Raw genomic sequence first — 27,627 nt, forward strand, 5'->3', positions numbered from 1 at the left:
ATCCCTGGACCCCGACTTTCTAGGCTCTGAATCACTGCCCACCATACCGTCCCCATCCCAGCTCAGGAGGTGTGGGCTAGGTGAGCTGTGTTTGTTTCTAACAGCAACTGAAACCATGTGAGCAAATATATGAGGAAATATGGTTAAATTCCAAATGTGCAATACAGAGATGTTCTGTAGGAGTTTAGGAAAAGGAATGATTAATAGGCAATAATTCTTAGGAAAAGTCTTCATGAAAAAGATAGGGTTTAACTTCATTGGTAATCTTGACGACCGTGATTATATTTACATTTTATAGTGATTTATAGATTATATTGGATGGCATCACAGACTCAATGACTCATCACAGACTTGAGTTTGAGCAAACTCTGGACAGGGAAGCCTGGTGTGCTGCAGTCCATGGGGTTGCGGAGAGTCAGACATGACTTAGCAACTGCACAACAACGTTAGCTTACTTTATCTTAAGGCTATTAATACTGCTACTGCTTCTGTAATTTCTTGGATTTCTACCATGTAGTAGGCATCATAAACAATTTGTGTACACATTTTTCTAATCTGATGCTTACAAAAACTCTTGCAAACATAGGCAAGTAATCTTTGTATTTCCAATTATGGATGATGACACTAAAGCTGAGAGAGGTTAAGTGACTTACCCAAGGTCACACAGCGAACAAGAGCAGAATCAAGATCCAGTCCAAGTGTGCCTGTTTCCACACCAGGGCCCTGGGCTGCTGCTGGAAGTATTTTCCTGGTCCTTGATGTGATCCTATAAGAAAGACTATTGATATATAAGTTTTCATCCTCATAAGTCAAAAAGCCGGGTTTCAGGAAAGCTACATGTTTTCCCCAAGGCCAATTAACTAGTTGGTAGCACGGACATTTCAATCTGATTTTCTGAATATACTTCATTTTGGTTCAGTTTTTAATATTGAAGGGGCCAGAATATGAGCTCAGTAATTCCTTTCACCCCCTCTGGGTGATACACAGGAAGGAGGAGAGACTACTGAAGGGGAGCCCCAAGGCCGTTGTTTGGTCATGATTTCATCGCTTGAATCTGAATATGGAGATGGCTGGCCCAATATTTTCAATCATCTGTACCAAAACAAAGCTGAGCACCCCTTTCTTGCTGCTGTGGGTGAGTGAAGCAAATGGCAGGAAGGCTTCGACTTTGGAGAGGATGCATTCGGGCTCTGCCCCTGCTGCTGTAGGGTGTTCAGAAGCTCAAGGCTCAGCTCTAGGCTTCTTTCTAATGCTCATCAGGCGGCCTGCTCCCTCCAGTCTGTTCCTCTGTCAAGTGAAATAGACACCTTCCAATGTCTTGATCTCGTCTGCTGCCTGAGACGTGAACCAGGACATGCACCTCCACAGATGGCGCAATTAAATCTGGATGGACCCTTAACACGTGACTAGACAGCTGAGATTGGGAAATCTGACTTTTCTCTTTTTTTTTTTTGAACAGAGGAAAATTTATGCGTCGAACCTGGACTGGTCACTTATGATAATACACATGCTACAATTCCATTCTCTCCAATCATTCCACCTTCACCCTCTCCCACAGAGTCCCAAGGACTGTTCTAAATGCCTATGTCTCTTTTGCAGTCTCTTATACAAGGTTCAGGTTACCATTTTTCTAAATTCCATATATATGCGTTAATATACGGTATTGATGTTCTTCTTTCTGGCTTACTTCACTCTGTATAATGTGACTTTTCTCTTAAAAGATAGAACCTGAGTTTCCCTTTCTTGTCTAAAAAGATATTCTTTCTTGGATTCTAAAAGTAAAAGGAATTTTCTAGGTTATATACTCCAAGATCCTTCCAGTGGTTACTTCTTTCATTTATGTTGTTTTTAATTTACTTATTCAGCAAACATATATATATATACACACACACACATAATATTTATATTATGTAAGTATAGATAGAGAAAGAGTTACTGTCACCTGCAGGTACAATGCCAGGTACAGGGCTGCCATGATGGACAAAATAGGTGAGGCTTAAAGATCATGGCATCTGGTCCCATCACTTCATGAGAAATAGATGGAAAAACAGTGGAAACAGTGTCAGACTTTGTTTTTTTGGGCTCCAAAATCACTGCAGATGCTGATTGTAGCCATGAAATTAAAAGACACTTACTCCTTGGAAGGAAAGTTATGACCAACCTTGATAGTATATTAAAAAGCAGAGACATTACTTTGCCAACAAAGGTCCGTCTAGTCAAGGCTATGGTTTTTCCCGTGGTCATGTATGGACTGTGAAGAAAGCTGATCGCTGAAGAATTGATGCTTTTGAACTGTGGTGCTGGAGAAGACTCTTGAGAGTCCCTTGGACTGCAAGGAGATCCAACCAGTCCATTCTAAAGGAGATCGATCCTGGGTGTTCATTGGAAGGACTGATGCTAAAGCTGAAACTGCATTACTTTGGCCACTTCATGCGACGAGTTGACTCACTGGAAAAGACTCTGATGCTGGGAAAGGTTGGGGGCCGGAGGAGAAGGGGACGACAGAGAATGAGATGGCTGGATGGCATCACCGACTCTGTGGACATGAGTTTGAGTGAACTCCGGGAGTTGGTGATGGACAGGGAGGCCTGGCGTGCTGTGATTCATGGGGTCGCGGAGAGTGTCTGACTGAGCGACTGAACTGAACTGAACTGAACTGAATTTATACCCATGTAGCAGCAGCAGCAGCAGCAGCCTCAGTGGTAAAGGATCTGCCTGGGATGCAGGAGATGCAGGGAACACAGGTTCAGCCCTTGGGTTGGGAAGATCCCCTGGGGAAGGAAATGGCAACCCACTCCAGTATTCTTGCGTAGAAAATTCCATGGACAGAGGGGCCTGGCGGGCTACTGTCCATGGGGTCGCAAAGAGTCCAAACACAACTGAGCACACACGCACGTGGTCAATTTAGTGAGAGAAATACATGTTAAATGAATTAGCAAATAATTTCTTATTTTAGAATAATAAATTTATAAAAAGAAAAATATAAACACCTAACTGTGTGAGGGCTGTGAGACTGAAGCCGGCAGACCTCCCCTGAGCAGGTGAGTGTTCTCCAAGCTGAGATGAGAAGGCCAGGTGGGAGGCTGGAGGACAGGGGAACTGGGGGGAAGGAGACAACTCAGCTGAAGGGGTCCAGGTGTGAAGGGTATAAGGTGGAGAGAGGTGGAGTTTTCTGCATTAAAGGAATGTGAGCAGACCTTGTGGCCAGAGTGTGGCGAGGAGGGGACAGGCGGAAAGGCGAGCTTGAAGCCCGTCAAGGGTCCTGGCTGAGTCATACAAAGAGTTCAGGGGATGAAGTTCCAAAGACAAGCACGCAGAAGCCCCTGGGCAGTAAGCAGGCATCCGCTGGGGGTAAGTGGTCAGTGGAGCTCGCCAGGAAGTCCAAGGTCAGAGTATGCTGTTAGTTCTGGGCTTTGAACCCCCACATTGGAGGTAGGGAGCTTCACTGATTACTAACCCTGTGACTCTAAGCACGTCCCGTCCGTCTGGTCCTGGACTCCTGTACTGCCGTCAGTGCAGGGAAGGGTGCCATCATGCCATGGCTGGGGAGAGGAGGGAGGCCTCCTGAGAGCGAGTGCAAAGTAAAATGAAAACGTCCTGGGGTCCTGAGAGAGGAGGCGATATCCTGCAGGAAGCTCGGGGGGCAGGGGGATGGTGGGGAAGCAGCATCTGGCCTGGGCGTTGTAAGGGGTAAGCAGGAGAGCATTTGAATGAGGGCGTAGGGAGAGGAGGGGTCCCGGGCGGAGGGCATAGCCTGGGCCTAGGAAAGAAGTGATGCATGTGAGGAAGGGCTGGAAGGCCAGACTGGACCCTGGGGGGCCTGGACACCCATCTCCTGCCTCTGCCCTAAGGAGCTGGGGCCCTGTCTGGCCCCTCTCCGAGCACTGGAGAAGCAAACATGTTGAATGATATCTGCAGAACAGATCATGATAGCAAACGCTCACCCTCTTCATGAAAGAGCAAACTCCCCCTCAAATGAAAGCTCCCAGTTCCTGCAGCTGCTCTTGGCTCCTGGGGCTCTGGCTGGTGCTCAGCGAGTGGAGAGAAGCTGCTGTGTCTGGGCTGCCCCCCAACTCCTTGCCCGGCCCCACCCAGCCCCCGACCCGGGCGATGCACGTGGACAGCTGGAGGCATGTGCTTTCATCCCATTCTGCTCCATTTCACCCTGAAATGCATTCCCTCGGCCCCCGAAGCGCTCTGATCCTGCTCGGGCTGTTGAGAGATGCTCAGAGAGGGAGTGGAGGGAGGTGGAAGAGCCCACAGCACGTGGGATTCCCATGGACTTTTCTCCCTGTTTTGAGATCTTGCCTTTTCCCACTTTTCCAGGGATGGCATGGTACAGGTGTTAAGACAGGTCGTGGACACTGGATAGTGGGTTCCAGTCCTGACTTTGACACATGATTGCTGTGTAACCTTGCGGGCTGTTCACCCTCTCTCAGTCTGAGTTTCTGATCTGTAATATGGGGGACACTGCTTTTATCATCTGGTTGTCACTGAGGTTAAAATATTGAATTTATACAAAGTCTGTAGAACAGAGGCTGACACGTAGGAAGTACCCTATTATTTTTTTAATGATGTATTGTAGAACCTTATAAGGATTTTCTGCACGGGAACCACATGGTTAACTCTGCACGTGAGAAAGATTCCTGCCGCAAAGAAGACAGAGAAGACGCTGAGCGGGGCTTGAGATCCAGAGGATGGACTCTGCGCCTCTGGCTCTGTGTCCTGGGCGGCGGGGAGGCGACGCTCGCTTTCAGTGGGAGGTCAGGGTTCATTTAGCTAAAAATAAATGGGCTGGACTTGAATTTCTTCATTCCTCAAGTCCATTTGGCAGGACCCTTGAAAGCTGGACCCGAGCACTTCGGGCAGCCCGAGGCCAGCGCTTGACAGAGAAAGAGGCAGAAAGGGCTTGTCCCGGGGCTGGACTGCCAGCCTGCGCTGACGTGACTCCTCCCTCGCACTGACGCTCAGCCAGGGTCAGGGGTATTAGAGATAATCCATTCGGTGCATCATCATCGAGTCCGGTGTCCAGGCGCTCCCAATCAGCCATGAGGACCCTTTTACCGTCCTCACAATGGCTATTTCAAAAGCTCCTCAAGGGTCTTCTGGTGTTGAGACCCCATCTCCCACCTGTGCTTTAAGAAATGTCTGTGCCCACTAAAAAGGCATCCGTAGGAGGCCTGAACAAGTATTTTCCTGGAGCCCAAGCAGTGAAGTTAAGGAGGGCCTGCGGGATCCCGGGTGACGGACACACCCTTGTGTTTTCCTTTTTTTAATGAATCTATTTCTATTTGTGATATGCGGTTTCCTCTGGAGAGTGAGATCAAGGACTGAGACCGCTTTTGCATTGGTCCAGGAGCAATCTACTAGGGGCCATAACCTCCACTTCTAGAAATTTGGCTGTGCTGTGCTTAGTCGCTCAGTTGTGTCTGACTTTTTTCGACCCCATGAACTGTAGCCCACCAGGCTCCTCTGTCCATGGGGATTCTCTAGGCAAGAATACTGGAGGGGGTTGCCATGCCCTCCAGGAGATTTTCCCAACCCAGGGGTTGAACCCAGGTCTCCCACATGGTAGGTGGATTCTTTACCATCTGAGCCACCAGGGAAGCCCCCCAAATTGGCACTTGACCCCAAAACAGTCAGTCAGTTCATTATAACCTCCTGGAAAACCCACCTTGTTCGAGGTGACTCACGATATGATGGGCCATTCCAGGGACAGTCTACCTTGTTTCTAAACGCACTGGGACTGAGAAGCTATTTCTTTCCCTAGTGCTAACTTAGCTGTGAAGATACTGGACTGAAGCTACCAGAGGCGACTCTGAAGGAAAATTTTGCCTAGGAATAAAGTCAACATGAAGGAAACAGAGTAGAGAAATGGAGACAGGTGTGGAGTTGGAGGAGACTCTTGAGAGTCCCTGGACAGCACGGAGATCCAACCAGTCCATCCTAAAGGAGATCAGTCCTGAATATTCATTGCAAGGACTGATGCTGAAGCTGAAACTCCAACACTTGGGCCACCTGATGCGAAGAGCTGACTCATTGGAAAAGATCCTGATGCTGGGAAAGATTGAAGGCAGGAGGAAAAGGGGACAACAGAGGATGAGATGGTGGGATGGCATCACAGACTCAGTGGACATGAGTCTGATTAAACTCCGGGAGTTGGTGATGGGCAGGGATGCCTGGCATGATGCAGTCCATGGGGTCACAAAGAGTCGGACACGACTGAGCAATTGAACTGAACTGAACTGAGTGCAGACTGAGCAAGGTCCTTGATGGCTGCCCATGCATTTGCCCCTAGGGCTGCCATGTTGTATTAACCATATCTGTAACTCTCCGTGGATCAGGCTCTATTATGTGGTCACTCCAGTCTTATGATGCTTGCACCCACCTAGCATCTGAGGGTCACACACAGCACCTGGACTCTGTTGTTCTAAATCCCATGTCCCCATTGCTGTCACTGAGCCCAGTTCTGTAATGGTGTCTCCCATTCGGCCCTGCCCCCGCAAGCTTCTCAGTGACGCTGGTGTTCACTCACTAGTGCATTTCTTGGGGAAATAGCTGATCCTCTGGCTCCTCCCATGGAAGGGAGTTCTCCAGGGGGATTTACAGCTTTCCATAGTCTATCCGCTTGAGCATGTCTGCTTTTTTTAGCTGTTTAATCCCTTCTTCCACTGTCTCCCAAAGAAATCTAGTGCATCTGTCTCATGTATTGGGAGACATCTTTTCTTTTCACGTTTCCAGGAGTCATTAGCAGCATCTTTTAGGGCCTGGCCTCATGTCACTCCTATGTCACAAGAGAGCTTCAGAATCAATATATTCACTTGTATCCAGCTTTAGGTTCAGACTCCTTGGAGCATAAAGAAGGCTAAGCACTGAAGAACTGATGCTTTTTAACTGTGGTATTAGAGAATATGCTTGAGAATCCCTTGGACTGCAAGGAGATCAAACCAGTCAGTCCTAAAGGAAATCAACCCTGAATATTCATTGGAAGGACTGATGCTGAAGCTTCAGTACTTTGGCCATCTGATGTGAAGAATCGACTCATTGGAAAAGACTCTGATGCTGGGAAAGATTGAAGGCAAAAGGAGAAGGGGGCAGCAGAGGATGGGATGGTTAGGTAGCATCACCAACTCAATGGACATGAATTTGAGCAAACTCCAGGAGCTAGAGGACAGAGGAGCTTGGCAGGCTGTAGTCCACAGGTTGTCAAAGAATTTGGGACACAACTCAGTGACTGCACAGTGAGCCATATCCAGCACCCTCAGAATGCAGGCCCATGTAGATCCCCCTGGCTCGCTCTAGAAAATGAAGCACAGCGACAAGGTTAAGTTGTTCCTGGAGTCTAGTTCTTCTTGGTCCCTTATCGCGTGAGTTTTGTGGTGACTTTGCCTTAACTTAAATATATAGACCCACTGGCCCGGAGGGAAGGCGGGGCCGGATCCTGAAGTGGGCACCTGTTTCCTTGGAGGCAGGAGGGCCTTGCATTGCCCTAGCTCCAAACAGGGAGGGCAGCGCAGGTGGTAAAGAAGCTGCCTGCCAATGCAGGGGACACAAGAAACCCCAGGCTGGATCCCGCGGTCGGGGAGATCCCCTGGAGGAGGGCATGGCGGCGCACTCCAGTATTCTTCCCTGGAGAATCCCATGGACAGAGGAGCCTGGCGGGCTACAGTCCATGGGGTTATGGAGCTGGACACGACTTAAGCGACTGAGTACATGAGCATGCATCCAGATATTGTCCTTCCGTGAATCGGAGGCTCGTTGCGTTGCAGTCAAGCCTCCTGCCCTCGGTCCCTGTCACAGCAGACCTTGCTTGGTTGCAATCACAACCATATTTAGAACTTGACCACTCTCTGTGCTTGACCCTGGGGCATGGTGCTTAGCTCTCTCTGTGCTTTTACTCCAGGAGAGGAGCGCCTGTTTATATGCTACTGAGGAAGCCCTCTGGCTTTCACGGTACCTTTTAATTAGTGTTTAATTACTCTCAGCTGTTCATTAGTTTTTTTCCCCAGTGCATCCATCAAAACATAGTAACAGCATTCAATTCTGCTGTCCTTACAGTCACTGTTCCCATATTTCTCAAATGTCTGATACATCACACTAATTAATGTAAATGCTTCCTTCAGAATCCCCTCCCAGTTCACAATTAGTGAAAGTTGTATAATTGCGTTGCTACCATGCCAGAGGCTATGTGTCACCTCCCACCAGTGATGGAACCTCATTGCCAACTGGGTGGAGGGTATCTAGCTCCAAATTCCCATATTAATATCTGCTTTCTTAGACTACTGTAAGCACCAAATATTACAAGTTTCCTGGGACCTAGACACTGAGTTGGAGGTTAGCATGCAGGAGTTTTACTGGGAATACTCTTGGGACCAACAGCTATGGAAGGGAAAGGGACGAAAGGAATGGTCAGTGGGAGAATTTGAGCTGTGAATTGGTCCCTGTGGAGCTTGGCCAACCCCATGGAGAGCTCAGAGGCCTAAATGGCTTTTCCAAATTGTCCTGAATCAAGGCAAGTGCCTTGGCCTTTGTACCCTGTGTGTGGACTATTCAGTGATGTTGGTCACCCTGGGAAAATCAGGCCGGATGTTGGGTGGAGGTCACTCTTCTTTAGCTGAAACAATCCTGATGTGGGTATTTAAAGTTACATTTAAGATAACTAAAATTAAATTAAAAATTCCATTCCTCAATTGCACTTGCCACATTTCAAGTGCTCAACAGTCAGATGTAGCTTGTGGTTACCGTGTTGAACCCCACAGAGAGAGGACATTTGCTTTATTATGGACAGTTCTGTTGGACAAGCCTGGTTTATCAAAAATATGTTTGAGGGGGCTTCACTGGTGGCTCAGGGGTAGAGAATACGCTTCCCAACGCAGGAGACACAGGTTCGAGCCCAGGGTTTGGAAAACCCTACATGCCATGGAGCAACTAAGCCCACGTGCCACAACGACTGAGCCTGTGCTCTGGAGCCTGGGAGCCGCAACTACTGAAGTTTGCACGCCTGAGTCCATCCTCTGCAACTAGAGAAGCCACCACGATGAGAAGTCCACACATGGCAACCAGAGAGTAGCCCTGGGTCGCTACAACTAGAGAAAAGCCCGTGCAGCCAAGAGACCCAGCACAGCCAAAGATAAAAGGTAAATAAATAAATAAATTTATAAAAATATTTGAGTATTTGTGAAAAGTGTTCTGTTTCACATGTTCGCCAGCTCTCATGGAATCATCCTTTAGGAATTCCCACTGAAAACCCATGTTGTTTAACCAAGGAAATGTCTCTCATCAATCCTGATTTTCAGGTTTTGTTCCGCCAGCTCACAAGCCTCTTGGAGGCTCTAGGGTCGAAGCAGAGGGGGGAAAAATGTGGCGTGTAATACTTTTTAGCTTACATTGCTGTGCTTTGCTTTTCTTTGGACACTTGGTCCTGATACTCTCAAGGATCAAGTAGTTTTCCAATATTTTAAATAGGGTTTTTTTTTGGAAAAATTTATTCTGATTGTGCTTTATTCTTGGCAGGAGTGTTGATCTGTAAAGAACTAGCTTCTTGTTGCCTAAATCTGCTAGCTATTGCCAACTTTTTAAACGTGTATCCAGTTTTGTTACCATGACATCCTTCACCTGCTGTTCACCTCCCTTGCTCAGTTCCATCTCTGTCTCCTTTGTTGGCTTCCATTACTTGAAGTTCTTGGCCCTCTTTTTTTTTTTTAATCTTTAATTGGAGTATAATTGCTTTACAATGTGGTTTTAGTTTCTGCTGTCTCAAAAGATGAACCAGCTATACGTACGCATATATCCCCTCCCTCTTGGGCCTCTCTCCTGCCACAGCCCTCACCCTCTAGGTCACCACAGAGCACCAAGCTGAGCTCCCTGTGCTGTCCAGCAGCTTCCCACTGGCTATTTAGTTTACGTATGGTAGTGTGTATACGTCAATGCTAAGCGTATATATGTCTATTTATCCCACCCTCTCCTTCCGCCCTGTGTTCACTTTTTATCCTTTAAATTCTCTCAAGTTAAAAATCACATAATCCCGGGAGTTTACCACGTGACTTATGAAAGGCCCCCCAGCGTCTATATTTTGACCACAGCAAGTTAGGTCCTGCTGTGTGTTCCCATGGCATCCCATAATCTCCCAATGATAACGTTCACCATATATTAGTTACAAATAATCAGTAAGTGACTTGGCACTACAGCACAGAATTTTGGATTAGAGCTGTTTAAAGTAGGTCAGGATTTAACTAGGGACTCAGTCATGACTGGTGCTACTGAGATTCAAGAAACTCTTGACAGGAGGGTTGAAACTTCGTAGGGCTGACCCTCTGAGAGTTTTGGATTATTTATAAAACACATCCGAGCAATGACTGAAGTGGTTCTGCAATGAAGTGCAATGTCTTCAGCGAGGAAACGTTATTACTTGTAATCCCACATGCACCAGCTGTGAGAGTCTATTTATACTCTCAGTTTTCTGCCTGCCTCTGTACTACTTATGGCCTGGTTGATTTCCTTACTCCTGGGGATCTCATGAGGACAAGCTTAGAAATATTGCTTTGGCAGAATGTGACTCAAGTGCTTTGTGAAAGTTCAAGGTTGGGCTCAGCTAATAATTGTCTGTATAGTCAAACCTATGATTTTTCCAGTAGTCATTTACGGATGTGAGAGTTGGACCATAAAGAAGGCTGAGCATCAAAGAGTTGACGCTTTCAAATGGTGGTCCTGGGGAAGATTCTTGAGATTCCCTTGACAGCAAGAAGATCAAACCAGTCAATCCTAAAAGAAATCAACCCTGAATATTCATCAGAAGGACTGATGCTGAAGCTCTAATACTTTGGCAATTTGATGTGAAGAGCTGATTCATTGGAAAAAAACCTGATGCTGGGAAAGATCAAGGGAAGGAGGAGAAGGGGGCGACAGAGGATGAGAGGGTTGGATGGCATGTGGCATCATCAGCTCAATGGATATGAGTTTGAGCAAACTCTAGGAGATAGTCAAGGACAGGGAAGTCTGGCATGCTGCAGTCCTGGAAGTCTGGCATGCTGGGGTCACAAAGAGCTGGACATGACTTATCGACTGAACAACAAGAACAATAATTGTCTGAAAGGCATTGTGGAGTTCTGGAGAGAGAAGTGGATTAAGAGGCAAGAGGTCTTCAAGTTTGCGTTGTGTCACTGAAAGCCCAGGTGAGCTTGTTCTTGCCTTCCATGTTTGTATCATTAATTGACTTCTCAACTCCTTATCCAGCAGACTAAGCCAGTGGAAGGTAGAGAGGAAAGGTATGGCCTTTGCAAAATCCAGCATCTTATTCACTAGCGGAAGGGTGGAGGCCTGCCTTCTTGGTGGGAGAGTCTGAAAAGTCACAGTGCAGAGGCAGGGGTAGATGGAGGGAGATTGAGGTCTTTTTTTACAGTCCATTGAGGAGGGCAGGGGATGTATGGTCAGGTGAGACCTCACTGAGAAGGTTACATCTGAGTGTATGTGAGGAGTGATGGAGGGGCTACACCTGTACACCTGCAAAGGTGAGGCCGTGTCATGCATAGCATCTTTGATAAATTGTGAGAAGATAGAGGTGTGTGGGTGGGTGGGTGGGTGGGGCAGGAATAGAGGGAGTAGGGAGGACGGAAGTAAGTGAAGAGGTTGCAGAAGTGGGACTTTCTAAGAGAAGACTTGGTAGGACACAGAAGAGATCTGGATTGAGATGAGCAGCCATGGAGGGTTTTGCACAGAAGTGTAAGGTGGTTGGGGCTTCCCTGGTGGCTCAGTGGTAAAGAATCTGCCTGCCAATGCAGGAGACATGGGTTTGACCCCTGTGTCAGGAAGATGCCCTGGAGGAGGGCATGGCAACCCACTCTAGTATTCTTGCCTGTGGAATCCCATGGACAGAGGAGCCTGGTGGGTTATAGTCCATGGGGTTGCAAAGAGTTGGACACTTCTGAAGTGACTGAACTTGCAGGCACACATAAGATGCCTGGCAGAGAAAAGTGAGAGGGTTAGTCACTCACTCGTTTCTGACTCTTTGCTGCCTCGTGGACTGAAGTCTGCTAGGCTCCTGTGTCCATGGAATTCTCCAGGCAAGAATACCAGAGTGAATTGCTGTTTCCTTCTTCAGGGAAGATAATTGGACTTCCTTTTAATTCACTCTGCCCACTGAGTTAACAGCAAATTTTAGGGCAGCCAAGGTAAGCAGGGAAATGTGTGTTAAAAGACTGTTGTGATTGCCCAAGATGGTAGCTGGCTCTTGACGTGGTGGTAATATTGGCAAGTGGTGGGTCTCTGGATATACATTGAAAAGATAGCAGCATCTGCCAACACAGTGGATGTGGGGACAGAAAAAAACGTTCAGGAGAGGCCAAAGCCTTTTTATCTTGAACAAGCGGAGGAAGCAGAGAGTCTTAACTACTGGGCTGCCAGGGAAGTGCCTGGAAGGAGGTTTAGAGTGCCCTTCTTATGTTGGCCGTTTCTTAAGTAACTTAAGTATACCTTCAAGGCACATTTTGGGATGGCCTTCTCTGGGCCCCATCAGCACCTTTATCTAGTTCAATTGACTATAAGTAATAAGGATTTATTTCTGGACTCTGAATGGTCTTTCCTTGATCTATTCTTACGCCAGTACCATGCCGTCTCCATAACTAGCTTTATTAAGTTTCCAGAGTGGGAAGGGAAAGTTCTCCAACTTTGGTCTTTGTCAAATTTCTTTGGTCATTCTGGTGTTTGCTGTTGTTGTTTTGACTCCTGATTGGTCATTGATCCTGGAAGTCTGGCAGCAGTATCCATACTACAGTGACCATGGTTCTGAATGTCACTACTACTACTACTGCTGAGTCACTTCAGTCGTGTCCGACTCTGTGTGACCCCATAGACGGCAGCCCACCAGACTCCCCCGTCCCTGGGATTCTCCAGGCAACAGTACTGGAGTTGGGTGCCATTGCTTTCTCCGATGCATGAAAGTGAAGAGTGAAAGTGAAGTCGCTTAGTTGTGTCCGACTCTTAGCAACCCCATGGACAGCCCACCAGGCTCCTCCATCCATGGGATTTTCCAGGCAAGAGTACTGGAGTGGGGTGCCATTGCCTTCTCCATCTGAATGCCAACCAATCTCTAAATACTCCTCTTTGGGAAAGTCTTTGTGGCTCTTTGTGACCCCATGTACTATACAATCCATGGAATTCTCCAGGTCAGAATACTGGAGTGGATAGCCTGTCCCTTCTCCAGGGGATCTTCCCAACCCCTGGAGAAGATCCCAGAGGTACTTCTCTGGGATCCCCTGATCTTGGGGAGAAGACTTGGGGTGAAGACTTGGGCATTGTCTCCTGCATTGCAGGTGGATTCTTTACCAGCTGAGCCACAAGGGAAGCCCAAGAATACTGGAGTGGGTAGCCTTTCCCTTCTCCAGGGGATCTTCCCAACCCAGGGATCGAGCCTAGGTCTCTCACATTGCAGGCAGATTCTTTACCCGCTGAGCCACAAAGGAAGCCCAAGTCTATCCTTTCTCCAGTGGATCTTCCCGACCTGGGAATCAAACCGAGATCAGGATCTTGCATTGCAGGCGGATTCTTTACCAACTGAGCTATCAGGGAAGCCCTCTGATCTCTAATGCCATCAAAAATAATGCTCTTTGCTTTGTTCACAGAGTCTGTGATTTGGAAATATAGCTTTCTTCTGCCTAGAAACGAATAAACCCAGCATCTTTGTCCCAGCTATTGTGAGTGACAGACTCTTCCTTCACAACTGGAGGCACTCTGATGGTGGTGGTTTTGATCTTGGGTGGCCTCAGCCTGAAATAGCTTGAAGTGGGGCTTGGGTTTCCAGGCAGAGATTAAGTCTGGGTCATGGTGGTGAGAGCACCAGATCCTAGCCACTAGACCAGTGGTTAGAGACAAGGACCTTGGCTCTTCAGCTTTGCAGAAAATAATTTCCACAAAGATGGAAAGTAGTGAAGCAAGTAATTATTAGGAGGAAAAAGAGTACACTCCATGTTAGTAGACACATACTCAAAGAGAGACGCAGACAAGACACACACCGACTCAAAGAGAGAGTTTTGTTGAGTCTCACCCCCATGGCAGTTTGAATTTCTTTTATGGGGCATTTCTTCCAGGTTTCCTTTGGCCAGTCATTTTTACCTGCCTAGTTCAGATTCCATATTTGTTGTATAGCAGGATCCTTCCCAAGGGGCTCAAATGGTAAAGAACCTGCCTGCCAATGCAGGAGATGTGAGAGACCTGGGTTCAATCCCTGGGTCAGAAGATCCCCTGGAGGAGAGCATGGCGACCCACTCCAGTATTCTTGCCTGGAGAATCCCATGGACAGAGGAGCCTGGTGAGCTACAGTCCATGGGGTCATGAAGAGTCGGATACACCTGATGCACACCCATCTCTTTCCAAGATGGATTCTACCGAGAAGGCCTGTGAGTAGAGCATCCCTTGACATCACTTCATCTTTGACCTCCAAGGAACTTTTCTATGCATGTGTGGTTGGAGAGATCTCCTGACTTTTGCGTGTGTGCTAAGCCACTTCAGTTGTGTCTGACTCTTGGCCACCTGTGGACTGTAGCCCTCCAGGCTCCTCTGTTCATGGGATTCTCCAGGCAAGAATACTGGAGTGCATTGCCATTTCCTCCTCCACGGGATCTCCTGACTTGGAGGATGAGAAATATGTGGTCTGCACAGGGCCCAGCCTCCTCCTCTTAGTTGTCCTGCTATTCTTGTCTTGGAGTTTCAGTCCTCAGGGAGTGAATTCCGTATCACTTTACCCTGTGGGGGGATCTATGTACCTCCTTCCTCAGTTTGAACCTTGCTTTAATTGACATGCTCCTTGAGCCACTTTTGTTCCATCCCAATTATCCTCCACCTTCTCTGGGAAGTGAGTCATTCTCAACAGTGATCTGAGCTCAAAAGGGTTTTATTGAGGTCTCTTTGCTGAATTTACTATGCAATCCTTGGATCTGTGAGCAAATAGGTATTTATTTAAGGGAAGTAAAAATTTTTGTTTAGGAGCTAAAGCTTTTTTTCGTGTTCTTCCACTATTGCTTTTATTTTTCCATTGCTTTATATACATTCACTTTTCATTTTTCTATTTATGCATCATCTTGGCCTGTGTGTTTTTGCATTGTCTTTAATTGTCTGGTATATGCTGAATGGTACAAGGATGTGCTTCATAAGTTACAGATGAAGGCATAAGCTCATTAATCCTGTGGTCCACTCTGGCCCTGCTGATTAATGGTTATGAAGCTGAATCCAGCCTTTGTACCCTGACACTGAATTAAATCTTTGAGACAGAGTTTTGGGTGATGTAGAAAAGAATAGCTTTATTCCTTTGCCACACAAAGGGGGCCAAAACAGGCTAATGCCTTCAGAGCTGCATGTCCTAACCTGGGGTGGAGTTGTGAGGAATTTTATAGTCCAAGGGGGTGGGGTTACTGATAAGGATCGGGGTGTGTGCAGGGCCTGATTTCCTTCAATTCAGAGGCCCTCTGTCATCAGGTGACTATGAACAAACTGTGACCTTTTCTGGAAGGAGCATTGCTTCTTATCAAGTAGTTACCATCTCCTTTTTGGTGGGGCTTTTAGTTCTGCATACTCGTGCTCAGTTGTGTCTGACTCTTGTGACCCTATAGACTGTAGCCCACCAGGCTCTTTTTGTCCACGAGATTTTTCAGGCAAGAATACTGGAGTGGGTTGTCATTTCCTCCTCCAGGGTACCTTCCCGATCCAGGGATCGAACTCCCATCTCCTGCGCTGTAGGCGGGTTCTTTACCAGGAGCGCCACCTGGGACACAGACCCCCAACACACATGATTCACGTGTGCACAAATGCACATCTTTTCACAATTAAGTAAATGAGATTTGGGGGGTATCATTCTAAACATTAGACAGGTGAACGGGACCAGGGATTGAACTGGCATCTCTTTCGTCTCCTGCATTGCAGGCAGATTCTTTACCCATTGAGTCATCGGGATGAAATGGATCTTGCTGCATCTTTTTAGACCTAGACCAATTCATTGCTGAGGGAGTAGAGAGCATCTGGGGGTTGCCTAGAAAACTTGCTGAAAACATGTCACAGGGTGCCTCTTTCTGTGAAGATATCTGTCCCCTTATCACTTTGCAGGTGGTTGCAGGGGCCCTGGCTGCTGGAAAGGGGTCATTCTGCCTTGACAGCTTCCCTCTGAATGATGTGTCACAAGCCACCTCTCCCCCCTGAGCCCTGACTTCATGACTACAAAATTCAGCCCCCCTCAGTGCCCTGCCCTTGAATATACTCACCTGGCTCTTGTTATGGAGAATGGGAGTCATCTGCTAGCATCAGAAAAGAGAATTTAGTCAGTGGAGCTTGATAATAAATGCCTGAGTTACTTCTGCTGAGCTCTATTAGAGGCTGCATCCATCCTGCTGTGCTGGGAGCACTTGGCAGGGCCAGACCGTGAATGACTCTGGCCTAATGTCTCTCCCGGATGCATGTGTGCGTGTGCCTACCTGCCGCCTCACTATTGTATGAAGATGTCCCCTTAGACAAGGTAGTAGAATCAGCAGGTGATATTTAGGGATGGGGCCTCAGTTCCAAGGGCAGAATGCAAATAGATAGTTAGTGGGAAGCTGCTGTATAGCACAGGGAGCTCAGCTTGGTGCTCCATGTTGACCTAGAAGTTCACAGGGATAGGAGGTGGGTGGGAGGTTCAAGAAAGAGGGGATATATGTATACATATGGCAGACTCATGCTGTGGTACGGCAGAAACTAATACACCATTGTGAAGTCATTCAGTTCAGTTCAGTTCAGTCGCTCAGTTGTGTCCGACTCTCCGCGACCCCATGAATCACAGCACGCCAGGCCTCCCTGTCCATCACCAACTCCTGGAGTTCACTCAAACTCATGTCCATCGAGTCGGTGATGCCATCCAGCCATCTCATTCTCTGTCATCCCCATCTCCTCCCACCCCGCAATCCCTCCCAGCATCACACTCTTTTCCAGTGAGTCAATTCGTCGCATGAAGTGGCCAAAGTATTGGAGTTTCAGCTTCAGCATCAGTCCTTCCAATGAACACCCAGGATTGATCTCCTTTAGAATGGACTGGTTGGATCTCCTTGCAGTCCCAGGGACTCTCAAGAGTCTTCTCCAGCACCACAGTTCAAAAGCATCAATTCTTCGGCAATCAGCTTTCTTCACAGTCCAACTCCCACATCCATACATGACCACGGGAAAAACCATAGCCTTGACTAGATGGACCTTGCTTGGCAAAGTAATGCCTCTGCTTTTCAATATGCTATCTAGGTTGGTCATAACTTTCCTTCCAAGGAGTAAGCGCCTTTTAATTTCATGGCTGCAATCAGCATCCACAGTGATTTTGGAGCCCAAAAAAATAAAGTCTGACACTGTTTCCACTGTTTCCCCATCTATTTCCCATGAAGTGATGGGACCAGATGCCATGATCTTCGTTTTCTGAATGTTGAGCTTCAAGCCAAACTTTTCACTCTCCTCTTTCACTTTCATCAAGAGGCTTTTGAGTTCCTCTTCACTTTCTGCCCTAAGGGTGGTGTCATCTGCATATCTGAGGTTATTGATATTTCTCCCGGCAATCTTGATTCCAGCTTGTGCTTCTTCCAGCCCAGCATGCCTCATGATGTACTCTGCATATAAGTTAAATAAGCAAGGTGACAATATACAGCCTTGACGTACTCCTTTTCCTATTTGGAACCAGTCTGTTGTTCCATGTCCAGTTCTAACTCTTGCTTCCTGACCTGAATACAGGTTTCTCAAGAGGCAGGTCAGGTGGTCTGGTATTCCCATCTCTGTCAGAATGTTCCACAGTTTATTGTGATCCACACAGTCAAAGGCTTTGGCATAGTCAATGAAGCAGAAATAGATGTTTTTCTGGAACTCTTTTGCTTTTTCCATGATCCAGCAGATGTTGGCAATTTGATCTCTGGTTCCTCTGCCTTTTCTAAAACCTGCTTGAACATCTGGGAGTTCACGGGTCACATATTGCTGAAGCCTGAATTGGAGAATTTTGAGCATGACTTTACTAGCGTGTGAGATGAGTGCAATTGTGCAGTAGTTTGAGCATTCTTTGGCATTGCCTTTCTTTGGGATTGGAATGAAGACTGACCTTTTCCAGTCCTGTGGCCACTGCTGAGTTTTCCAAATTTGCTGGCATATCATAGCATCATCTTTCAGGATTTGAAATAGCTCAATTGGAATTCCATCACCTCCACTAGCTTTGTTCGTAGTGATGCTCTCTGAGACCCACTTGACTTCACATTCCAAATATAATGAAGTCATTATACTTTGGTAAAAAGCAAACTGTCATGTACATGGTCTTGAAAAGTAAAGTTCCTTTTATCCAGTCTTCAGTTCAGTTCAGTTCAGTTCAGTCGCTCAGTCGTGTCTGACTCTTCGCGACCCCATGAATCATAGCACACCAGGCCTCCCTGTCCATCACCAACTCCCGGAGTTCACTCAAACTCATGTCCATCGAGTTGGTGATGCCATCCATCCATCTCATTCTCTGTCGTCCCCGTCTCCTCCTGCCCCCAGTCCCTCCTAGCATCAGAGTCTTTTCCAGTGAGTCTTAGGAAGACAATATAATAGAGTGGTGAAGAGCAAGGATGGTGAAATCAGACTGGGTGCTAATTCTAGTTTCATCCCTTACTGGCTGAATGATCTGGGGTAACTACTTAATCTCTCTAAGTCTCAAAGCCCACTTTTGTGAAATGGGAATGATGGTAGTTTCGACTTACAATGATGTGGTGAGAGCCTCATAAGCTGGTGAAGTCTTTACTTAGCACAGTGCCCAGCACATCCAAAGCACTCATTAAGTGATGGTACTTATTGTTGTTGTTGATGATGAGCCAGCCCTCTCACACTCTGCCCTGCAGGACAGATGGACAGCACAACTCCAGGGGACGCCATCACATTGAACCCAATGTCGTCAGTGTGGACAGTGCTGTGGAGTTGTGCGAGAGGCCACTGGTTCCTGCTCACCGGCAGCCCAGCTTTTTCACTCTGATGCATTCTTGGGATTGTGCTCCAGAATTGTGTGCGGTCCCCACAGTGACCTGGGTTTGTAAAGCTGCCTCCTTTCAGAGCCTTGTCTCAGCCATAGCCCTGCTCTCTGCTGCCCCTGCTGGCCCTTTATGCCACCTGCATTGGGCACCTTTCTAATTAATTAGCGGGGACTGCCCTGAAATGGCAGAGAAGGCAATGGCAAGCCACTCCAGTGCTCTTGCCTGGAGAATCCCATGGATGGAGGAGCCTGGTGGGCTGAAGTCCATGGGGTCGCTAAGGGTTGGATGCGACTGAGCGACTTCACTTTCACTTTTCACTTTCACACATTGGAGAAGGAAATGGCAACCCACTCCAGTGTTCTTGCCTGGAGAATCTCAGGGACGGGAGAGCCTTGTGGGCTTCCGTCTATGGGGTCACACAGAGTTGGACACGACTGAAGTGACTTAGCAGCAGCAGCAGCAGCCCTGAAATGGCAACCCACTCCAGTGTTCTTGCCTGGAGAATCCCAGGGATGGCGGAGCCTGGTCAGCTGCCGTCTATGGGGTTGCACAGAGTCGGACACGACTGAAGCGACTTAGCAGCAGCAGCAGCACTGGTGATCTTGCCAGTTCAGTCTCTGGAGTCAGGGCACTAAGCGAAAAGCATAGGAACCCAAAGGACGTGAAGAAAAGGTTTCTCTAATTCTGTAGCAAAAGTGACATTTATATGTCACTTTGATCTGACCAATTATAGCTTCATACTGGAATCCCGAAGTGACAGAGTAGACAGTGCCTTTCAATTTTCCACGTGGAAGACAAGCGATTCCAACCTCAGAAAATAGTTTCTTATACGGACTTATATATGCCAAAGACGTGAAGTCCAAGTTGCCTTATTGATGGGATCTAAGAAAGCTACGTGGAGAAGGCAATGACACCCCACTCCAGTACTCTTGCCTGGAAAATCCCATGGATGGAGGAGCCTGGTAGGCTCCAGTCCATGAGGTCGCTAAGAGTCGGACACGACTGAGCAACTTCACTTTCACTTTTCACTTTCATGCATCGGAGAAGGAAATGGCAACCCACTCCAGTGTTCTTGCCTGGAGAATCCCAGGGATGGCGGAGCCTGGTGGGCTGCCATATCTGGGGTCGCAGAAAGTTGGATACGACTGAAGCGACTTAGCAGCAGCAGCAGCAAGAATGCCATGAGGGAAATAGTGTTGCGAGGGTTCTTTTTTCTTTTAGCTTTTTAAAATTAAACTTTTTATTTTATATTGGAGTGTAGCTGATGAACGATGCTGTGATAGTTTCAGGTGGACAGCAAAATGACTCAGCCATACATATACATGTGTCCATTCTCCCCCAGTCTCCCCTCCCATCCAAGTTCTTAAGAAGTCGTGTGTCTATCTGTTCCTCCAGGTCATCAACAGTCATTCCCGAACCAAATCAGATGAGCAAAAATTGGGGTTTGGAACCACAGGATGCTGGATTCCCTTCAGAATTTGCTTTTTCTGTGTTGTGCTTTGGTTTGATGTCATCGGTGGGGGGTTTGGGAAAAAATGAGGACCAGCCATGGATCACTTGCTACTGGGTCCACTGTAAGCATACGACGAAGAAGCCCTTCGTCACCGTGCTAGCTTATCTTTCTGAGGATCTGGGAGGACATGCCTCTTTGTCTCAGTGCCAGGTGTGAATGGACCTCAGTCTTGATTGCTTTTACCTGATGATAAGCTTATCGTGGACTTCTGTGGACCAGGAACTAGGCTACATCATGTGGGTATGACAATAAGTAAAGACAGACTTTGTCCTCCATGAAGCCTTTGGTCTATGAGAATACAGACACTAAAGAGTTAATTACGGATATCATAACAACTAAAGAATATCACATTTTGACTTGGCTTCCAGGAAATTCAGAGCTAAATTTAGAGTGAGTGTGTAAGTCATTAGTGACTGCATATTTAGCTATAATCATGGTTCCATTTCATATTGCCATTCTGTTTTTGCTGCTTTTTATTTTTCAGTTATACTGTCTTAAGTTTTTTCTGGAACAAAGCAAATTATATATTTAAAAGTGAACACATACACAGAAAGTCAGTGAAAGCCATTCATTGAGAGAGGCTCAAATTTTGCCTGATTTTTGTCCCTTTGGATGGATAAATGAGGATAGGATGCACTATTTCCTCTGTTGAAAGGCAGATGGTGTGAATCTATGCTTCAGCCAGTGCTGTTGGGTAGTGGCTGGATACTAATCTGGGGGAGAGAGCATGTCAGTCCTGTTACCACTTATTACTCGTAACCAAGTACATGCTTGGTCTCTATTAGCTGCTCCATAGATCCTGTATTTGTTGAGTATTTAGTGCAGCAAGAGTATCATGTAGGACATTATAATTTAAAAAGCACCTTCTTATCTGTCTCTTTGATTCTATCAGTAGCCCCTGTGAGGTCTGTATTAGTGTAATGCTAGTTGCTGTATCATATGGACCCCAAAACATATAGTGGCTTAGATACAATAGAAGCTCATTTCTTGTTTGTAAGTATCAGTGCCATGAGGATGCTCCTGGCTGGTAGTTGGCTTTGTCATGTGGAGACTTAAGACCCAGACTCTACCATCCCCTAGGGTCTCACAATCATCTGCATCAAGCTTGTAGGAAAGGAAAAGTGTGAAGACACTTCCTTTAAGCTCTAATCTGGGCGTGAACACACTGCTTCTGCTCCTGCTCTTTTGGTGAGAATTAGTCTCATGGTTACACATATATGTGAGGAGAGGCTGGAAAATGAGGGGACGAAATGAGCAGCTGCTTTCCAGCAATAGCTCTGCACTGCTGAAGAGTAGGTAAATTATAGTGCGTAAGGAATGTCTGAGTAAGTCTAGAAATCCCCAGACAGGGAGGGGGTTTCCTTATCTTAGACCAAAGTGAGGACCAGCAGGGGTTTTTTTCTGACACCATACACAACAAGTCAAGGCCAGAATACATACAGTTGTCTTGTCCCTAGTCATGGAGATTACACCCTATTGTTAATGCAAAAGTCTAAAGAAAATTGATGAGGCTTCCTAGGTGGCTCACCAGTGAAGAATCTCCCTGTAATGCAGGAGACGTGGGTTCAATTCCTAGGTCAGGAAGAGCCCCTGAAGAAGGAAATGGCAACCCACTCCAGTGTTCTTGCCTGGGAAATCCCATGGACTGAGGGGCCTGGTGGGCTACATTTTATGGAGTCGCAGAGAGTAGGGCACGACTAAGCGACTAAACAGCAAAAAGAAAAAAAAAAAAAGGTATGGTGTTGTGGGCTAAAAACACATATTCAACTCATTTTCCTGTTTAAGGCAGAATTCCTAGATGTTTTGATTCTCTTCACCTTGGTGTAGAAGATGAAACACCCAATTCAGCTTTCAAGACCACATTCATGTGTGTGTGCTAAGTCGCATCAGTGGTGTCAGACTCTGTGCGACCCCATAGACGGCAGCCCACCGGGCTCCCCCGTCCCTGGGATTCTCCAGGCAAGAGTACTGGAGTGGGTTGCCATTTCCTTCTCCAATGCATGAAAGTGAAAAGTGAAAGTGAAGTCGCTCAGTCGTGTCCGATTCTTTGTGACCCCCATGGACTGCAGCCTACGAGGCTCCTCCGTCCATGGGATTCTCCAGGCAAGAATACTGAGTGAATTGCCATTTCCTCTTCCAGGCAAGACTATATGATCCACCCCTAAATACTGGTCAAGCTTTAGCTCTCGTTGAGTCCATTCATGCATCTGAATGCATCAGGTACTTTTCTGCTGTTTTGCTGTATGGATTTCCTCTGCTTGAACTGCCTCCCTCTTCCTCCCCTTCTTCATCTGTTGAAATCCTGCACATACATCACTGTCTGTCCCAAATGCTACCTTTCCCAAGAAGGCTACTCTGATTTTCCAAGTCAGACAATTGTTTCCTCTCCTTGTTACTCACCTAGCAGTTTGACACAGTATTCTACTTCTTTGTTGCCACTAACAGGATGTAAGCGTCATGGGGGCAAGGGACTGTCTTATTGGATGGCCCTTCACACACACCATCTGCTTCCCATTTAGGCTGATTGCACTGGGCTTTGCTCCATTTGAGCTGGTCAGCTCTGCTATGTCCTTGTTGGGGCATAGACTGATCAGGTCTCACTGACGGATGGATGGATCTAGTGGATCAGCTGCTTGGCTACATGGACCTTTCCTTCCCATTCATGAGAGGATTTGATGTGATTGTGGACAAGTGCAGACCCTGTCCTAGCTCGGTGCTTCTGGAACTTTATTGTGCTTATGAATCACAGGGTGATTTGTTAAAATGCAGACTCTGATATAGGAGACTCCGGGGTGGGACCCACGATCATGCACTTCTAACAAGCTCCCAGGTGATGCCCATGACTTTGCTTCAAAATAATTCAAAAGCTAATCTTTGAATGTGACCCAATCTTTTACTTTCATGACCATTTGAAATCTCAGCTGCGTTATTAGAGATATACACATCTGGTTAAAAAAAGGAAAATTCAACCCAGCTGGCTTTTGCTTTATTATCCGTCTGCAGGGCTCACATAGTAGCCTGGCAACAATAACAGTGGTTGTAATGATGGACAGGGTTGACTAATTGCTTATTCTGTAGCTGGCACATTATATACGTTCACTCACACAGTCCCAAGAGCAACCCTCTTGATTACAATTCCCATTTTCCATAATGGGGAACAGAAGCTTGAGAAAATTTCTAAGGAACACATAATAAGTGTCAGAGCTGGGATTTAAATCCATCCGTGTCTGATTGCAAAGAACTGAGGGCTTACACCTACTCTATCCTACCTTGGTCATTCCATCTTTTCTGCAGATGTTCAATTTATTTTATTTCATTCGGTCTCTCCCTCACGTGCACACGCGCGCACACACACAGTGTCACACACACTCATGTGCCCCACCCCCACGCCAAACAGTCTCAGACAGGTGCCTGAATGCTCTCCCCAGATGCTCAGTGTCGAGGTGGAATAAATACCTGGATAAATAATCCTTCTTTGCCAGATGCCGTGCCTCTCTCCCTCCCTCTCTGGATGTTTTGATTACAAACTGCGATCCTCTTGGATGGCTCCCTGCAGAGTTTATAGACCTTCCTCACCTTCGCTCATCAAGGTTCAGAAACCCATTGGTCATGTTATCCGCAGTTAATTGCCTCATGGGGTGTTTTGCTCCCTCTTGAACATCTCCGAGCATTAAATCACTCCTGGAGTTCCTATTTCATCAGGGATGTTTTCTACCTGGGTTGGTGTCATTCAACATTAAATCATCTCTCCTCTGGAGTAAAGGTTAGTTTTCTCACAATTTAATTTATATTCCCAAGTAGAAAAGAAGAAAGCACCATGGGGGCTTGCACTACTTGCCTTGCTAATAATCTTCAGGCAGTTATGATTTTAAATTAAGATGCTGATGACAATAAAAATTAAACAAAATAATGTGAGTACTAATAATAGAGTGAAAGTCGCTCAGTCATGTCTGACTCTTTGTGACCCCATGGACTATATGGTCCATGTAATTCTCCAGGCCAGAATACTGGAGTGGGTAGCCTTTCCCTTCTCCAGGAGATCTTCCCAACCCAGCGATAGAACCCAGGTCTCCCACATTGCAGGCAGATTCTTTACCAGCTGAGCCATAGGGGAAGCCCAAGAATACTGGAGTGGGTAGTCTATCCCTTCTCCAGCGGATCTTCCTGACCCAGGAATCGAGGCGGGGTCTCCTGCACTGCAAGCAGATTCTTTAACAATAAAAACCACAGTGAAGTCCTTACACTTTGGTGTATATAGTAATCACTGGAGAAGGCAATGGCAAGCCACTCCAGTACTCTTGCCTAGAAAATCCCATGGATGGAGGAGCCTGGTAGGCTGCAGTCCGTGGGGTCACTAAGGGTCGGACACAACTGAGCGACTTCACTTTCACTTTTCACTTTCACACATTGGGGAAGGAAATGGCAACCCACTCCAGTGTTCTTGCCTGGAGAATCCCAGGGACGGGGGAGCCTGGTGGGCTTCCGTCTATGGGGTCAAACAGAGTCGGACACGACTGAAGTGACTTAGCAGCAGCAGCAGCAGCAATAATCATTGAGAATGCTCTGTCTTATCAATTGTCTAGCAATAACCCAGAGAAGTTCCTAGGCAGATATTAAACAGAAGGACGCACAGATGCAAACCTTGAAGAGATTCAGCCTTTAGGTTAGCCTGTTCAGTCTCCACGTCAAATGTGATAAAGAACCGTGTTTGGAGGTGACTCGTCCAAGAAGCCTGCCTCTGAATTCAAGGTCTATCACTGACTGGCAGGGACAGCGTGGGGACGACATTGTATCTCCCTAAACTTAACTTTCTCATCTCTAAAGGGGGGAAACCGTGTGAAATGGATGCAAGATAGAGATGCAAAAGATACAGAGCACAGTGGCAGTAAACAATGGCAGCCAGTCTGATGGGCAGGTGCCAATCAGACACTCCATCTTCTGCAGCAGGTGAGGTGTAGCATCGCTTGCTCCACTCAACTTGACTCCGACGCGTGGGGGAATTTCAGCCTCCCCACAGCGTCTGCTCTGTAGGGTTTCCATGGTTAATATTGTCCCAGGGTGGGTATCTGATTGAATATCTGTCCTTGCAAACCACAGTCTTTGAAATGAGATATTTGAGTCCTGCAGAATTGTTGTCAGTCATCCTCCCTGGGGCTGGGTGAGCGTTAGTGAACGTGTGAGCCTGGGAGCGTCTGCGTTTAGCACACATGCTCCTCCTTCAGGCACCCTCGTCTGCTTCTGAGTGTTGTCTTGTTCGCTGATCACACTCTCTGCTCCTGATAAATCATCCTACTTGCTTGTTTCCTCAATGTGCCCAGCCATTTGGTACCCCATGCACTTGTTCACAGCTGGCAAGCCTGTCTCTCCCCAGTCCTCTCTGCCGTCTGAAGCTCTGCTCAGCTCCTGACACTCAAATCCGGTATCTTCTCTATGAAGTTCCTCCTTAGATCTTTCTTTTGAAATGACCCTATTTCCCGTTTTTTATTTCCTTCGCTCTTGGAGGAAATAGCTTAGATACTGAAATTATTGCAGGATCTGGATAACATGCATGGACACAGACTGGAGGTTCTACAGTGTACAGCTGGGTAGGAGGAAATTTATTGATATGAGGGCATTCTCCTGTGATTCAAGATTTAATGTCCTGACAAAGACACCTTGGAGCCAATCCTAATCCGTTGGGATGACTTCCTGAGACTTGGAAACAGTGCTGGCTTAATGAGATGGAGATGTCTTAGCAGAAAAATGAGGAGGAGGTCTGAAGGCTCAGAGAGATGGGAAGAATAGACTGAATTTATTATGTAAAATCAGAGTATGCTACTTGATTATGTTCCCTGGGAGGGTAGGCAGGACATGCCTTTGGTTTAGCCAATAGGGATACACTACTGGTGGATGGGGCATGGATTCTGAAAACCTCTGTGGCATTTATGGGCCAGGTTTGACAGCAGAAGGTGCCCTTGAGATGGACACGATGAGGTCTAACCAGTAGGAGTCAGGTGTCCACGCTTAACTCCCAGAATCAGGAAGACATCATTACTACTGTATAAGGGGACAGCAAAGCCAGAGGGTGGAGAAGGCAATGGCAAGCCACTCCAGTACTCTTGCCTAGAAAATCCCATGGATGGAGGAGCCTGGTGGGCTGCAGTCCATGGGGTCGCTAAGGGTCGGACATGACTGAGCGACTTCACTTTCCACTTTCCACTTTCACACATTGGAGAAGGAAATGGCAACCCACTCCAGTGTTCTTGCCTGGAGAATCCCAGGGACAGGGGAGCCTGGTGGGCTTCCGTCTATGGGGTCACACAGAGTCGGACACGACTGAAGTGACTTAGCAGCAGCAGCAGCAAAGCCAGAGGGACCACCGGATGATGTGGACTTACAGGATCGATAGGATGGTTCAGTAGATCACGGTGATCTATCATTCAGAGATAAGCAGGTGGCTAACGAATATGTAGCTTGACTTGTGTAACTGGAAGATAAACCAGAGCTGGTGAAGACAGGGCTGAAGCTGGCCATTCCCAGGTGGTATCAGTGGTAAAGAATCCTACTGCCAATGCAGAAGATGTAAGAGCTGCAGTTTCAATCCCTGGGTTGGGAAGATCCCTTTGAGGAGGAAATGGCAACCCACTCTAGTATTCCTGCCCATAATTCCACAGACAGAGGAGCCTGTGGACTACAGTCCATGGGGTCTCAAAGAGTCAGACCAACTGAACAATTGAGTATATACATTGTGCATATAACAATGATGTCGCTTGACTTGTATAAATGGAAGAAAATCAGGAGCTTGTGAAGACGGCTAAAACTAGCCATCACCATGGACAACTTGTGGTCTGTCACCCAGTTCCTAGTTCTGAGGCCGTTCTCAAACACAGAATCCCATGTTTAAAGGGGAAACTGAGTCCCCTCATGGAAGAGATCAGCAAAACAGCAGCAAGCAAATATAGTAGCAACACCTCCAGAAGTTCCCCCCCCCCAAACTTGTGACCGTTGGCTGGAGGAACCCTCTGCTGCAGGAAGGGTTCAGCATCATCTTTTCAGTTCCTTGCCGTCACTGGCCGAAGGGGAGGAACACTTGGGCCTGGTTCGTGGTTGGGTCAGCACGGTAGACGAATGTGTGAGCTGCACCGCAGCCCCACC

This window comes from Moschus berezovskii, chromosome 16 (genome assembly GCF_049115385.1).
Source record: "Moschus berezovskii isolate FMDL1 chromosome 16, NW_MosBer_1.0, whole genome shotgun sequence".
Classification (NCBI taxonomy): domain Eukaryota; kingdom Metazoa; phylum Chordata; class Mammalia; order Artiodactyla; family Moschidae; genus Moschus; species Moschus berezovskii.